This window comes from Xiphophorus maculatus, chromosome 5, assembly GCF_002775205.1.
Source record: "Xiphophorus maculatus strain JP 163 A chromosome 5, X_maculatus-5.0-male, whole genome shotgun sequence".
NCBI lineage: Eukaryota > Metazoa > Chordata > Actinopteri > Cyprinodontiformes > Poeciliidae > Xiphophorus > Xiphophorus maculatus.
In genome coordinates this window covers 9,273,302-9,287,154 of record NC_036447.1, presented here as the reverse complement: position 1 = coordinate 9,287,154, position 13,853 = coordinate 9,273,302, and the positions used below count along the sequence as shown (strand labels likewise).

Here is a 13,853-nt window from a genome sequence, read left to right as displayed (position 1 = left end):
GCTTATTTTTAGCAAAAAGGATTTTTCCATTTGAATAAAAGATGGCTTACTCCTTTCCTATTTAAACACATTTAATCTTTGTTTAAGACCAGAGGCTGTCAGAGGCTTTATGGGGCCAAGATCATCATTTGATTTTGGGCCATTCCAGCTACTATCAATTGCCTTAACTCAGCTAAAGCATCCTTTATATTGTTAAAATATTCATGGATCACACATCTAACATGAGATTTTTTTACAGTAATAATTGCCTTTTAAAAGCAGATAATTGTGGTGTTTTAAAGTTTCTTGTAAATCAGAAACAAAGTTAATACAACATTAGATTTCGGCAGAGTACAAATTCACATTTTTTATGTATTTTTAGCTACATTTTGCTTATTGTGAAGGGCTGTTCTTCAACTAAAGAAACAGGTGAGATGGCATTAATATCAGTATTGTGCAATGATGTTTGAATGTGTCATTTCCCCAACAATCTGTACCAAAAAGGCCTGGAAAGACATCAGCTTACTGGTATGACCGCCAAACCGTTTAGCGCGACATTGCCCTGAAAATGAAATGGACTCTTTCTTCCATATTCTGAAAAGCAATTAGAATTCAGATTACATACACTGTATCAGATGTTAATGAATTCAGAATCCATGAAAGTTGAACCTCTGTTGTGCTTACTCGTGTTTGCATGGGTTACTGTAACTGCATTTAGAACCCTTTAAGAGAAGGGGAATTCACAGAAGCCCTATTAGAATAATATGTAAACAATAAGCAAAGCAGCAGGGGAGGAAGTAGTGTTTTCCTGACAGAGGTGAATGCAGACTGAAAATGGAGTCAAGATGTTGAATTATCGACATATTTGTTGCAGGGTTACAGGAAGAATAATGCTGATAAGCAAGTGACATTACAGGAATATGATTTTGTAATTGTGAAAGGAGCAATCGATATACGGTAACTTCCAATCAGTAACAGTTCAGTGTGAGGATTTGCTTTCATAGGTTTTCCATCAGTATGACTGTGATACTACTTAACAGTGAGCAAATTACTGGGACCAAAAATCAAAATGGCTGAATTAAACTTTATGTTGTGTAATGTTCATGGCCATAATCAGAAAAACAAGGTGTTCCCTTATTTGTTTTCACTATTTGACACCAAACGTCAATGCATTTTTCTGGGATTTTATGTGATAGAACAACACACAAAGTAGCACACGTTATGAAGTGGAAGGAAAATTATACATGTTTTTTTTTTCCTTTTAAGATTTTTTTGTTACAAATATTAATCTAAAACCTGTGATGCGCATATTTATACAGCCCTCTTTACTCCAATACCTCTAAATATTACAGTGCATTTACCAATTGAAGTCTCTTAATTAGTAAATAGAGTCCATCTAATTATACAGTTAAAATTATGTGGAGGTCACAGAGAACCAGTCATAAGACAGCAGACATGCCAGATTGGTGCGTAAATCCCCACAGCATGATGCTGCCATGACCATGTTTTACTCTGGGTTTTACATGTGTACTAAAAGTTCAACATTTGCCTCATCTGAGCAGAACATATTTTTTCATATATTTGCGTTCCTTGATTGACTTATTATAGCTAATCTCAAGCAGAATTTGCTACGGATTTCTTCTAAGGATGACGTTCTTCTTGCCCTGTTTCCATAAAGCCCAGATTTATGCATACAAATTCTGTTTCTCCCCGCCTGAGTTATGAATCTGCAGTTCTTCGTGTCCTAATGGAAACAACAATATTCATATATTACCAACTGGATGACTTGTGAAACCAAACTAAGTGGATTTAATTTAGAGGTATCGCAGTCAAAGAGGCTGAACACCAGGCTTGTCAAATTTGTTCTTTTTTAATATATATATATATATAATTAACAGTTTTGTACAACTTTTTATTGGTTTATCACACAAAATCCTAGCAAAGTTATGATTACAGCAAAACATAAAAAAGTCCAAGGTAGTGGAATACTTCTGCAAAGCATTGCATGTTCAGAAAACTGTGAACAAAGGAGATCAAAGACTTAAATGAAAATCCCACAAAACAAATGACTTCCTTTCATTGGGGTTGTTCAACATCCCTGCAAAAATTCTCATGCAACCTTATGGAGATGCGCAATTCACACGCACGCACACACCCCAGCAGCCTCCGTCATTGTGCTCACATGCACCTCCGTGGTACACTTCCTGTTTGCCTTGAGCCGCAAGTGCTTGTGAAGCGCAGAGCAGTCAGAAAAGCGGCGGATTGAGAGCATAACGGGCTGATCCCTCTCTGGTTTGACCTGAAACTTCTCGGCTCGGCCCGGCCCAGGATGTGGCTCTTTGAGGCTGTTCAGTTCAGCGGGCGGTGAGTGAATGAATGGAAGCGACGCCGATAAGGACCCACTTTTTGCGCGGACTTATTTGATTCTTCAACTACACGCAGACAGCGATGGAGGCTGGACAGTGAACAGCAGGTAAGGTGATGAATTTGTATCGTGATGGTTGAATGAAAATGACAGCTTGTGTTTAATAGTTAACAGGATTTAAGTTTGGCTTCTGATTGCACACGATTTGTTGCAAAAATATACTTTATGATGGCTGCTGTCATCTCATTGTGTCTCATTAAGAAGTTTTTAAAAGCCACAGCTCCTCTGTTGTTTGTTTACTGTCAAAACATTAAGTGCCGCTAAAAACCGTGTTGTTATGGGGAAACGGAGAACCCCCCTAAGTGCTACAACAATTTTAGAGACTTCTGCTTTTCTCCATTTATGATTCACACTTATCAAAGAGAGGAAGTAGAGGTGATGCAGAAAAAAAAAGCACGTGTAAGTTCATTGCCCGGACGTTGTTGCGTGGCTTACCTGCAACAGGAAAGAGGAGCTGACGGGTGACACAACTGGGCATTTCTGAAAAAAATGTGAGGATTGTCTTGTACCTTCCTGTTCGTGGGTGGCGTCAACTATCTGATATGTCTCACTGTTTGGAACATCAGTTAGACTTGCACTGACCGTCCACTTCATGAGGTAGGCTACACCTGTTTGAATTGCATTGTTGCCACAAACGGTGAGTCAGACAATATTGTGGCAGGAATCAAAGCATGTAGTCTTGGTGAAGACCACTTGCTGAAAGTAAATGCAAGCGTTGGAATGAAGAAGAATGGAGATTTCTTCCATCCAAGGAAGATTCTTTGAGAATGCGATGGTGCATGCACTGATTGCTGGGATGACTTTGGTGAAAATCTAATTATTGTAGTAAAAAACAACACTACAATAATTGGGACTGACTGCTTACTTTTTATATGCCTGAGTCTTCCAGGAGGACTTGCTATTTTTCAATATCAAAGGTATTTTAAAGGGAAGGAACTCTGTAACTCTGGTCCTCAAGAGTCTGATGTCCTCTATGTTTTTGGATTGCTTCATCTGAGTCGGTCTGCAAGTGGAAGAGAGGAAGATCTGTGGGTACGTTGTTCATGAGTGATGACATGATGGAGCAGGAGATGAATGCATGAATTTTGGTTATTTGGGCTGCTGTAGTCTATAATAGGAAGTGCTATAAATCACGACATATGTATCTCTTTTGACCTACATTTCCTCTCTTGAAAAGTCATTGTTGAAAATTTGGACATTGACCACAGAATTAAGTCAAGAACATGTGGTACCAATAAGAACGGTTTTTATTTGTTGTTGTTGTTTGTGACAGAAAACACAACAAACTAGGAAAGTTTACTGCCATTGGACTTCAGTTTTAAAATGTCTGGCACCATGGAAGTGCTTGTACAGCTTAAAAATTTACTGAGGTGGTTAAACATTTGAGAACCACAATTTTAGATGTCTTTCTTCTTCAACAAATGGAAGGCTCATAGACAGGCCTCTGTAGAACCTGATACATTTGCCTAGGAGTTAATTAAACTGTATATAGGCCACTAGTATAGGACTGTTTTTCAATGAGCTGGCCATTTTTCATGTGTGCGGAATGAAACAATGCAAGACACTGTTAGACTAAGAAGAGGTGAAGGGAGAGCTTTCTTGGATAAAGCACTTTGAAATCTAGCTGTAATTAATACTTTGTTGTAGAATACTCATTTGTTTCAAAATCCACATAACTGAGCTGTTTCATCTTCCAAAGCTGGTTCACAATGTGGCACAGCAGCATTGCTGACACATAAAGACTTAACCTGTCCTGTTCTATGCAGAAAAGTTCTCCATAATCCTGCTGATGATCTATTTGATTTAGATGTACTGAATCAGAGGCACATCTGATAGCTGCAGGTTACTGGTCGTTGGACAGCCCTGCTCTAATATTTATAGGAAATTTAAAAAGGTCAGTAAAGCTCCTGTATGTGCAACAGCAAAGAATTAAACATGCAGAATAGCATATGTTAACATTATCCATTTAAATCCCCTCTACTTCCTGTTCTACCCTTTGTCACTGCTGAACTGATGCATGGTGGGTGGTACCAACACCCACTACTTCAGTAATACATCTCTGTTGGTTAATAAATCTACAGGTCACTATGGCTCATAATGAATTAAGTACTATTTGACAACAATTAACTGAGATAATTTAGAAAGTGAAGACTTTTGTGTCTTATTTTAGTAAGATCCAGAGTGAACTGGTCACAGCCCATGGCAACCCACTTTGTTGACTGCAGTTGATCAACAAAGAAATTATGATTCAAAATGACCAGGAATGGAACGAGGCTGCTTTAAATACATTTGCATGAGACAGATCCCTGTTTACACTTACTAAACAATTAGGGTATTTTTTAGACAAAGTTCCTCACAACGTTTTGGCTATATATTGCTGTAGCTTTAGATAGATACTGTTAATATAGAAACAATCCTGCACAGAAGGGTATTCTTGTTATCAGCATAAAATGTTGATAATGTGACAACCCTTATTCTAACCCATCACTTTATTGTTTTTCTGCTGCCAAAATCTGATGAAATTCATGCACTAAAGCTAAGCCAATGTAGGAAAGTAGACTCGCATTAATAGATTTTGTAACTGTCCTCTACCATTCCTTTAGACCTCTGTTGAAGGACCTTGTTACCTGTTATTGATTGAGCTCTGAATAATGTGTTTGACATTGGTGAAAGGCCAGCTGGCATTGATCAAGTGTCCTGAAAGTTGTTCAAAAAGAGGTTGACAAACAGTATGAACTTCCAAATAAATGTCAGAATGTAGCAAGCTGTTTGAGAGAACATGTTGGTAAACCATACTACATTTCTATGTACAAGTTTAACCACAGTTTTGACAAACAACTTTCTCATCACTGTGGTTAAATACATAACAAGTCTCAAGACTTTACCAAAATATCCTCAAAAGGACAAAGCTGCAAGTTAAAGGTTCTACAGGAAGGGATTCTAAGAATTTTCTGAATTACACAATCAGCTTGAGTACAACCATCTCCCCTTGTTGAGAAATAAAAACTGTAGGAGTCCCCTTAAGTCAGGACAAGCAATGTTACCATAAATCCTGTTTGCATGGAGGAGATTTTGACACAGTTTGCACGTTTCTTTATTTTTTCACCACAGATATCAGATTAGGCGAGGGAAGGAGGTTGCCACACTGATCCGACTGAGGTGAAAGCAGCATCCAAGTGCAGCACCGTGTTATTCACATAAATGCTTCCTGTTTGTCACTACAACTGTGGTATCAGTGAAATCTTTCACGCTCACCTTTACGACGCATACTGCTGTGGTCGGCGCCTCCATCTGTGTGAACATGTGCATCTGTGCACTTGCACTATGTACATCTGTTGCTATTAAAGAAAAGAATAAGCGGTGATGAAAGCGTACTAAATTTTTCTCCCACATCACTCTGAAACAACGATCATGTGTCTTTCTGACATGATTGTGTTTCCGCCATTTGTTTCATTGTAAAGCTTATGTATATGTAGAGGACAGGTTGTCAATCCTGTTTTTGCCTCTGTCCTGTTTGGGATACGGCGGCATAACTCGATATTCCTGGACATAATATTTGCATTAAAATTTTCATGTGTTTATCTGTTATTATTGAGGAAGTGAAGTCATGTTATACAGAGTAGCTTTCTGTCCTCAGTAAAACAAGCACTCTTTATTGTCTGTGCTGTAAGTATAGAAGCGCTTTCACTGTAAAAGGAGACCTCTGCACACTTTCACATCCTCTGTCTGTTATAAAATAAGCTTGACTCAAAGAAATATGGTAAGTTTATTTTAAAAAAACACAACCTGCTTAAAATGTTTTTAGCATTTTTTTTATATTTTTGCCTAAATAAAAATACCTCTCAAAAGCTTTTGTAAGCTCCTGAGGAGAAAACATAGATTAGAGACAAGGTAAAAGATTATGGCTTGACTTTGGGTTGAGTTCAATGGTCTGTCCACTGCTGTTAACATTGACTACTGTCTTAAATAAATAATTCTTCCTGTAGAATAATATGCTTTAAAAAGTGTGGGAATCAATTTTGACAGATTGATATCTCGTGATATTTGTTTCTCTAAACTTTATTGTTGATGAATTCTCATCTTATCTCTGTATATTACATATCCTGGTTGACTGTATTGATTCCAGGAATCAAAGCACTTGGTTATGTATTATGTGCATAATTATACATCCAGTTCACAAGATGAGGCTGTTTATACAATTGGCCAATTGGGTTTAATGAGAACAAGTTGAAATTTCAGCAATATTTTGAGAAAAAATATATGTTTGTTTTCATAAATACAGTGAAGGTTACACCAATCACAAACTGTGAGTTCATATGAGTGGGAATCAATTCAGTCCAGATTTGACAAATACATATACATTTTATTACTCTAAGGTAGTGTTAATATGAATAAAAATGCTTTTAAAGAAACTTTTTTGTTGTATTTTCACAAACTGAGGACATAATTTAATAATTTAATACTGCATTTTAAAGAAGCCCTATTCACTGTTGAATAGAGCTGCACAATAGATTAAACTGGAATTCGACATTTTATTACGAGTATATGGAATATTATAATCACTAAGGAGTGTTTGAATGCAATATTTGGAATGATACTACATTAATTTATTAGTATTAGGGATTCAAGATCTGCATATGTGTACAAGTTTCAGACACTGGAGGCTGAATTCAGAACTCTCACCTTCATTTTCAGGGTTAAGAATAACCAGAAGAGGTGATGGCAGTGGAACAGCTCTTTCTTAGAAATACCTCACCTGGATGACAAATGTGTGTTTTAATGTTGTGGTATCTCATTGCAATTTTCCAGTACATTTGTTTGTAGCATCGTAATGCCACTTTCCCTTTAAGACGTCGTCCACGTAGAGACGTGACCAGGTTCATCTCCAGAAACGAGTATCAGAGTGTAATAAATTTTAATCGCCAGTTTCTTGTTTCATTGTGTACATGTGAGGCACGTCTTTTTTGAAGTTATGACATCTGAGCTCCATCTCTCTCTCTGTTTATTGGATGTGGTTCATTCTCACAAATAACAAAAATGGCGCTGTTTGTTGGTTTTTTTTGCATTGTTTTGTGGCAGTGTCACAGTGCCACCTGTTGGCCCGGAATACCTACTACAAAATTTCTTTTTTTACGAAAATTTACCTTGTTGATCTCTGTCTTTCTGTCCCTTTACTCTATTCTAGTTAATGAAAATTCCCACAGTTAGCAGTTGTTATACTGAAGGGAAGCCTTTAATTACAGACAGGCTTTGGAGTTGGACTGAGGTTATTTCCTAAAGCTGTAGGAAGCCAGTTCACATCCAGCAGAGTGAGAAACGGGGTTTAAGAGCTCTGTGGGCCGACAGAGGAAAGAAAAAAAAAGGCAGCGACACTTACTGTATAAAGATCTTGTCCTTCTAGGTCTGTGGGAGCATATCTAAGAGTACGATCACATTGCAACAATAGAGAAGCACCTGCTTCCCCAGCAAAGCAGGGAAGTCGTCTTCCTGTTAGGAAGCAGTTGGTAATTGAATCAGTGGGAGATGTGGGAAGCTGCTTGTGAGGAGATGCAAGAAGATTAAACAGAAAGATAGAATGAGAACGAGAAAATCACACAGGGAGATGAAGGGCTGGAAAAGTTCAGTTAGTCTGGAAAATAAATTTCCTAATTATTATAGAGAACAACAGAGTCATTTAGAGACTTTACACTCTGCTCTTTAATATGGGACTGTGTAATAGAGACTCCAGAAAGGATCTCATGTTTGCATTACCGCCTTTTATTCCTTTGTTGTGTTTTTATTCATGACTGTAAGAATGCGGTCTCACAACATTGCCTTTAGCACTTTTGGCTGCATAGCAGACAAATTGTGATCTCCAACAATGCCAGGCTGCTACAGATTTGTTGGTCATATGGGTCAGTTCTATGATGTGAGCCCACCATGTTTGTAACATCTATCTATTAATAGATCTAACAACAAAAAGCAATAATGTCAAACAATCCCTTGCAAAAACTCCATCTTCTTGATGTAAATTGTGTGAAATGGGGCCAACATTGAGTTATACATCCTTCATACCCTTGCACATGTACTATACCATACAAGGATCACATTTAGACCCATGTAGAATATCACTGTATGTACACAATATACATGGAGAGATATAACTTTTTTTTTACATTTTCTTACAGTGCACTTTTCAATCTTAAATCCAATACACGTATTTGCAAAGTGGAAACAACATTAACTGGACACACTGGTTCAAATTGCAGCTGGACCAGATGTTTAATTTGGTTTGGACCCATGTAAACATACTTTTATAGATACTAACATAACACAGGAAAATAAGAAGCAGTTTGAAAGGAGCTCAGTGAAATCCCAGTCATTTGAAAAGAAAATCTCCGACTCTAATCTATGTTAACTTTAAGGGGTTTGCGCTGCCTTGGATTTGCATTGAACTTTAGTAATTTTGCTTGGTGTCTGGGGCTCTGTTTGAATAAAGATGAAGTAAAAAGGTGTATTTAAATCCACCAATGCTATTAAATTCTCTCTTCTTTCAACATTCAACCAAATACCTTGTCTTGTTTACGTGATGCGATGTCGAAACGGATGGCTTTGATTGATTTGGCAGATGTTTGCATCTGTGAGGTGCAAAAAAATGGATATCAAGGCCAAGCATCTCCCATTTACCCAATGCCAAGAGCAATATTAAGAAATTAATTTCAAAATAACAGTCCGTTCCACAGTTTTGTAACGCTCCTGGTAAACCTTAGTGAAATCCGTCACATCACAGGCAGCTACATGTTTTTGTCTGACTTCTGCAGAGTGTAGCTTGTAAAAAAGTGGAAGTGAGCTTGTTGACTGTCAGGGATGTACATCGTACATCCTCTTATGAAACGCCACAGACTCATACATTTGTAGCTCAAAACTCTGTAAACAACCTTGTGATGACAGTGCTGTTTAGTCACCAATCCAGGTCATGTTCAGTAGGATGGGTGTTTTCGCTTTGAAAGTGACTAACAAAGATTTTGACTACTAATATGTGAATTATGGTTTATTTCTAAAATCTGTTTGAGAAAGCTTTCAAAGAAGTTGCATTAAAAAACCTAGTTTACCCAGAATTATACTTTGGTGACTGTACTTTCACTACCCCATTCAGATGCTTGTAATCTTCATTATTTGTACATGTCCTCATTGAGTCAGTAGAGCTGTAACTTATTAGTTCCTTCCACTCTCACCGGGCTTGTGTCCAGCTCTGTCCTGCCCTGACAATGACCGGAGCCCACAGCAGAAGTGTCCGCCACGCTCGGCCGGTAGGCGCTGCTCAGGGCCATCCGGGACGAATCTCAGACACAATACAACTCGGAGAGGAGGGACAGCACAGAAAAAGTGCTGCTTTTCCCTGCTGTTTACATACACAATTGATGGTATTGTTGCTGAACAGTTTTGCTGTAGGAAAAAAAGAAATAAAGAGTGTTGAGGGTGGGATAGTGTCGTTTCGGTTCTTGCGGCCTCTTGAACTTGAATTGGCAGACACTTCCTGTCCTGTTTCTGCATTGAGGTCTGTGGCTGGGATGTTTTTACAGTACATCAATAATCTTTGTGTGAGAAAGTACAGACAGCTTATGTAGAACGTTAGGCGTGATGATTAGGAATTACAGAGAATTTCAAACAAAGCCCATTGTACACATAAAAATTTTAGATTCATTATCAAAATGCGGAAGAATGTTTAAACCATGATCATCGCTCCATCTTAGCAATCATGAATTTGACATGGTTGTAAGAAATTGATAAGCGAAGACAGCTTCACTGCTATCTGATTCAACTTTGTGTTCTTCAGCTATTTCACATCTTTTAATAGTTCACAAGAGCTACAGTGTGTGTAAAGCTCTTAATTTCATTCCAGATGAGCTGATCCAAACTTCGTGGCTTATTTTAGATTTTTGGTTTAGTTACACTTTGTCGCATAAAAACTGTCAACACTTTAGGATTTCTATTTAAGAAATATAATTGTTGAACAAGATACAAAATATTTTTTCTACCCTTAATTATTGTCCATGTCAAGAGATTTAGGTTAAAAAAAAGTCCAAATGATATCGGAGTTCACATTTCAAACTGTCTTTTTCTTATTTTAGCAATTATCACGGGTAATATATTTAGCAATTAAAAACAAAGTTGTTAGGGAATGCAGAACCTTACTTGATACCAAAAGGTTGCTAAAGAAATCCATTCTACAAACATTTCCGAATCTAATTATTCCAGAACAAAAACTTAAGATAAAACAGAGCACATTCTGCTTTCTAGTGAGAAAGTCTCACTGTCTCACTGTCTTGCAGTCTGAATGAACCGCAGACATCAGCTGCCATGTTGCAGAAAAAAACAGTTTGGTTTTTGATTGGTTCTAGTATCTTTCTGATTCTGCTGACTTTATTTTAAACACCTGACTAAAACTGGAAATGACTTGCATAAATCCCTATGCTGTGGAAATTAACATCTCACCGAAGATTGTTCTTGTTAGCGTCAGTGGTCCTTTCACTGTTACCTAACATTTTTTATTTGGAGTCTGGGGAATAGTAATTGTATATGAACATTTAATAATATCTGCATGACAACTTGTGCATAATTGTGCTGTACAAAAGAGAAGAATGTATTAAATTAATCTGTTGCAATCTTACAAAGCCAGAAGAAGGAGAATTAGAAGATTGCAGGGAACAATACTTAATAATAAAGACTTACAAAATAACATGACAAGTATGAGACAGAATGACAGGAGATATTATTAGAAGTGGTAATGTCCTCCATGATCTGGAGCAGTCAGCATCAGGTGACTGTTGTTCAAAGACACGGAACCACATATGACCCCTGTTTGGGTCATTACCTTCAAATGACTTTTTAATATCCCTTCCTTCTTTACTTCAAAGTCCGAGCTTAAATATTAAATACAAAGTTTGGCATTTGGAGCCAACAAGCAAATACTAACAACCCACAATTTTTGCACCTCTAGTATAAGCCACCAATCTCTTTTGGCTATGTCAACACATTCATCTGCTGGAAGTTTTCTAGTGAGACAAGGTTGTGCTTTATCTCTAGATTTTGTTTGTATCAAGGTTAAAATAAAGTAGTACTTGGATGTACAGTATGATATATGTTTAATTACTGGAGTCATTACTTCAACTTGTATACATAAAACATAGAATTGCTGAGGTAATTTTTGGATTTTAAAGTGGAACCAGTACTTTCCCTAATAGTGCACTCCATTTGGACATCACTGATGAAATTTCAGAAAAAGACAAGGGGAAGAAAAGTCAGCGCATGGCATGCACTGCTAACCGTAATCAATATGGCTGTTGATCACAACAACCAAAAAAAAAAAGCTTTTCTGATTTGTAACAAAACACATTTTCACTTTTTTAATGTTAAGGTTGCTAGTCAAGACACCTTTTTAGTGTTTTGTGGATGAAAGCAAGACGCAATATTACAATTTATTTTATAATTAATGTTTTGAAATTTGTACGAATGGGTTTTAATGGCACTAGTGGCCTTTAGTTAAAAGTAGCTGGATAGGAAGAGGGGCAGAAAGAGAAAAGGGAAGATATGCAGCAATTGGCCCGTGGGTGGGAATTGAACCATGGGCAACTGCATTGAGAACTGTAGCTTCTCCATATGGTGCACCTGCTCTATGCAGAGGCATTGGACATATTACAGTTGTTATTTTTTCATTATTTGCTTGGACTTGTAAGGTGTTTGTATGCAGATGATGAGATCCAGGCCGATCTCTTTCTGTTTTCAGTTTTACTTGCCAGCTGATCTGTTTTTCTCACATATGATGATGTGCAGCGTTTCCCCAGAGTCCAACCTGCTTCAGCATAAAGCAGATGTGTATGTAATGGTTTTATCTGGCTGAGTGGGAGTGTGTAGCTCGTGTGAGTAATTCATTTACAGTTTTCATTTTCCAGTCACGCTTTATGTCCTTTTCATGTAGTGTGGGGAATTTGTCAGTGTGAGGGGAAATTTTGAGAGCACAGCTTGCCACAATTGTTTTTGAAGTGATCACTCATCTCTAAATCTGTCTCTGTGTGTCTTCACTCTATCAACCGGTGTTTTAAGTGTGATTTCTAACTTATATTAATAAAGAAAACTTAGACAAAGAGTCATTCTCAAAACAGAGAATTACTTTCTTATTTTGTCAAAATAAAAAAACAAATGGATGAGTTGTTTCACTTCTATAATTCAGTGTTTTTAAAAGATTTTCTTCTAATTTAAGGAAGTTTTTGTTCTGCTTCTTAGTTTTTGGCATTTTTAAAAATATTTATATAGAATGCATTGCTTTGGGAAAGTTTCTATGAGTCACCAGAAGAGTTAAAAATTATACAGAAAAGTCACCAAATGCATCACTGGGTCTCTTACTCTTCAACTTTGAATGGTGGATGTTAATCAAAAGGGTAGCATTGTGTAAAATCTACTTTTCTGTATCATATTATATTTTTTTCCCTCATCCAAAACATACCTGGAATGTTACTACATGTTACTTCATCTTTCATGCATGTTTGAAAAATCCTCCAATCTCAGCTGTGCAAAACGCTTGGGGGAGCGAGTGAAGCTTTTAAGGACAAGGCTCCTCCTCGGACCGAAAGTTTCCAGGCTTCTCAGCTTCTGCCTCACACCAGACCAGCTTACAATTCAGTCAGCTCCTTCAGACTAGCCAGCAGCAATTGGCAAACACCTGTGGGAACTGCACATCTGCTGAGCTCATTAAACGATCTACTTCTCAGTGAAACACTGGTAAAAACGTTGCCAAAGGAGCAATGTTGTGATGACGTTTTGAGGGCTGAGGCCCAATTTCAAGGCCTTATAGTACAAAGTCAATTTTCTTCTAGGTCATATTTAATTTATACAGCATTTTTATAATAACTGAAAGTGACATTGTCACTTAATAGTGTCATTATAAAATGACACTGTCCCTTTAAAATTTTTTCCGATAGTTTAACGACAGTTCACTTGTGTAATCACCACACAGATCAAATCCAAACTAGATACATGTTTATGTACATTCATAAATGGAACATAATCAGAATTTTTTACATTTTTAAATCAGCTGCGCAAGCCTACAATATAAGGATCAGGTTTAAAAAATAACGAAACCGCTGCTGTTTCTTGGAAATAAGTGGGCACTTGTGCTCTTCTAACAAACTTCTGTTTTTACCCGACCTCTGTTCTCCCCTTAGACATATGGGTTGGTGTTTTTGGTTTGGAAAGGTTGCAGCAACCGAGCTGCCGCACTAAAGCCTTAGCTGATGGTTTCAGAGGGATGAGCAAGATTGAGAAATCACTGTTTCATATATAATGAGACGTGTTCATAACAGAACTGAAACAAGTTGCCACACCTGGGTTTTCCTCAGTTGGTGCAGAGAAAAACAGACAGATGTAGTGATGGAATAAAAAGTAAAAAAAAAAGTGAAGTTCATCACATATG

The 13,853-nt window shown here is 37.4% G+C and overlaps 1 protein-coding gene across 3 annotated transcripts in view; it reads left to right on the top strand.

Moving 5' to 3' along the window:
• The first annotated feature begins 2,186 nt into the window (after positions 1–2,186).
• The window catches only part of pik3r5 (phosphoinositide-3-kinase regulatory subunit 5), a 28,797-nt gene continuing 17,130 nt past the window's right edge, over positions 2,187–13,853 (top strand). Inside the window, exon 1 of one of the 3 annotated variants that reach the window (XM_014476146.2) lies at positions 2,187–2,452. The gene's annotated coding sequence lies outside the window, so the exon portion shown is untranslated. Of the gene's footprint in view, positions 2,453–5,523; positions 5,564–13,853 lie in introns of those variants that run through there. The other 2 variants (XM_023334666.1, XM_023334665.1) reach the window with 2 other exon arrangements.